This window comes from Triticum dicoccoides, chromosome 7B (assembly GCF_002162155.2).
Source record: "Triticum dicoccoides isolate Atlit2015 ecotype Zavitan chromosome 7B, WEW_v2.0, whole genome shotgun sequence".
Taxonomy (NCBI): domain Eukaryota; kingdom Viridiplantae; phylum Streptophyta; class Magnoliopsida; order Poales; family Poaceae; genus Triticum; species Triticum dicoccoides.
Genome location: NC_041393.1, coordinates 730,537,809 through 730,541,525, shown reverse-complemented (window position 1 = coordinate 730,541,525; position 3,717 = coordinate 730,537,809).

Genomic DNA, 3,717 nt, shown 5'->3' with positions numbered 1-3,717 from the left:
ATCATATCCTTGAATATTCACACAAATTTGAGTATTGTGAAAATAATGTGGGTTGTTGTAGCTGCATGGGGACACAGCCACTGCTTTGCTTATATACATACTTTCCATCTAAGAAAACATATGGGCTTCTATGATGCCTGTCTGAAGTTAATTTAGTGTGGATGCAGATTAATACAATGCGACAAAAACTGGAAATAGATTAGTATGATATTACCATAGGCTCATATGGTCGCGCTATTTGTCCCAATCATAAATCATACGGGTCTAGATAAACAATTTTTATGTGATATGTCTTCAAGAAGTATAGTTACATCGGGCAGAGTAAAACACCTTACTTATTTGTGATTTCTCTCTCAGAGAAATCATGAGAAAAGCTAGATTCAATATTCAATTCCAGGGCCTGCACTGGGCAGAGGCCCGGGGCGAAACTAAAATCCGAGACGCCCAAAAGGTGAGTGGTCGAATAATACACTCATATCAAATACTACCTCTATCCAATAATTTGAACTGCAAAAACATCTTATATTGTGGGACGGAGGGAGTAATTTATAAGTATCACCTTATTTTAGTAGGTTATCATATTACCTTAAATAATGTGGCTGCCTAGTGGTCGAACATGTGAAATCTTGAAGTCGGATGGCGCCGCACATAGGCACAGTAATCCTGGAGCTTGGAGATCAATCGTCACACATAGGCCTGGTCGTGGTCATAGGGTTTGAGTGAGCAATCTGTTTTCTGTAAGGATTTGTCACACAAAATATAGCAAGATTCGATTGTCATGGCAATAATGATTCTGTCGCAAGTGTACTTCGCATTTCTGTACCAGAAAAAAGAAGTCCAACAATAGCGCACACTTTCTTCATACCTGCATAATGGTATTGGTATCAAGGTTCAGTCAACTGTTTACCCAGCAATCCCAATTGTGATACTTTTAAAGCAAAGTAAGATCAAACAAGATATAAGTGCCTCCTGCGGTCCTGACTCGCCTTTTTTATTGGTTTTGCTGTTACTCTGCCTAATCCTTCGCTGAAATTTCACATATAACATCAGGTTCATGAGACATGAGCAAACAAGACGTTGTTAAGCTTTACCGTTTTCATCTTATATCGATTATGGATTACATGGGCAACACATAACCGATTAGATTAAGATGCATTAATGAGAAACTGGGCATGGTGCCGATGAGATGAGAATTTGGGAAGGCAGGATGGGATCGAAGCATACAGTATTGGGGCCGGAGTAGAAGGGCTTGCATGAATCTGTTGACGAACTCGTCCTATGAACACCATCACTGCGGCGACGCTCTTCGGAAGCTAGGGCCCGGCCGGCGGGATGGTATAGATGGGCCCCTTGGAATTAGGGGTCGGGGTGGCCGCCCCGATCGCCCTCCAGGACCGGGCCTGTTCGTGTCCATGGCCACCAGTACAGGAGGTGCTCGTGACATTTGCCTTGCCTCGCGCAACCGTGAGGCGTGAGCTAGGGGTTTCCCTGTTGGGGATTCAACCAAATCACATGGCGAGGACAGAAAAGGATGGTCTGCAACAGTGAGGAGGATCAGAGGCAACGAGGGCATACTTGAAATGTGAGGGGATGGCGCCGGCGGCGCTATAGATTCGTCTCCCCGAGTCGAGATGTGCGGCCGCTCAGGGACGAAGGGGAGAACCGTCAGCACAGGAACCACGACAAAGGCTCTACTGCCTCCTGTTGGGCCGGTTCGTTTGGCCCAATCAACCAGAAACCAGGGATTTTTCTCCCAGAGTAGCGTCCCCAGGAGAGTCGGTCCAGGAAACGGCACACGTGGTGCCACACTCAGATCTGACGGTCAGGAACGTCCACATCGGGAAAACGGACGGCCGAAAATTCAAATCGATGTGATGCCAGGGATTAGGTGCGGTTATACTGTCCTTAATGTGCTTGCTCTTTTTGGCTGTGGCATGTGAATCTGATGCTTACCAACATTAGTGTAGAATTTGTTTCTCGGTGATCTAAAACTTATAGCTATTAAAGGAAGCCCTTGGTTTGTATTAGGTACTTGTGACATTTGGTGGAACTGTATGACAAATAGTGAAAGAATAGATATTACCAATGATGTACATAGAGAGAAGATACTCACATGTCACATCATATTCCCTCACGCTCCTCTTCTCAATTGCAAAACTTAATATTAGTTCAAGCTTCTTTTTTTTATGTCGTCAACAATGTCAATTGGTGCAACAGGTGTCACAACATGCAGGTTCTTTAAACAAATAAGATGAGAATTTATTTAAACATGATAGTATATTACCCACTTTAAATCCTCCAATATAATGATCGACATTAATGGCATAAACATCCGCTCACAAGTAGTTTCAACAGAAGTGTTATGAGCTGCAAAGTAAATGAATAGAGTATTAAACCAGGCAAACTGCAAAAGCAAATTCTTCGCGCAATAAATTTTATCATACAAGCAATTGAAACAACAGACATAAGTGATTCCAAGATACAGACTTTCCCCAATATAATGCTTCTTAACAACATCAATTGCTTTTCCTTACTCGTCTGCCCTATGAAACTAAGTATGTCTAAACTGGGTTCGGAGTTACACTGACAGATGTAAGGAACTGATAAATTTACCAAGACAGGGTTCAGCGAGGTCGAGATCATACACCTTATGTGTGAACAACATAGGGTCCCATGCAATCTCAAGATCATGTGAATTCATCTGTCCATGTCCGCCACAACTCCCACAGCACCATGCATCTCGCTGCACCAAGCACGAGCGGATCCAGGCCACTTAAAAAGGACATAGTAGCATGGCGACGGTGGATTTTTCTTATCAAAAGTTCAAAACTATGCAGATAACTCAGCAACCACACACCTATGTCCCCAACCTGCATATATGGCTTTTTTTATTAGGAATTATATATAGACAAACTATATGAGGCTTCTCTTTTATTAGGAACTATATGGTACCCAATCGCATGTTTGAGAAAGTTTCGCATTAACAACCTAGCTATAATGTGTACAGATGATATAATACTATGAAAAGACAAAATGGTACCTGGTTAAGAAAATTGTTTATTTAGATGCCTAAAACAAACAAACAAAAACAAGTGATAGAATCCTAACCGGATATTCACTTGCAAGATGAGGCGTGTAGAGATCGTAAACATGAGTCATGTGAGAAGCTCTATGTATTTGCTTTCAAAAGAAATAGATGCATTTGGACCAATAAGCATAGCAACTACAACAGCTCCACCCATAGGCCGATCTGGTCCCTCTGCATAAACCTGGACATAATATGGAACATCAAATGAGTGTTGCACGGAGACAAAAGGAAAAGAAACTGAATCCACTTAGTGCAACAGTTAGATGGCCATATTGGGTGACTAACCGTGCTATCCGTGCGGCTACAAGGCCGTAACGTTCATCCGAACATCGACTTTCAACCGAAGTCACACCAATTCAAGAGGGAAGTTGTTCCACCATAACATGCATTACTAGAGTCAAACTCCCTCAATGTCAGTAATACCACTTTCCTGTATTTGTGACAAGTGTCAACAGTAGCGACTGAGTGAGTGAGACTGAAGAAGAAGCGACACAATAGAGGAGGCAGAAAAAGACCGGGCGTAGAGCAGCCTCCCCAGCCTGAAGAAGCAATGAAGATCCCCCACTGAAATGGTCAGAACAAAATTTTAGAGCGAACACAGTAAAACAAAATCCTTTTTTACTGAAATC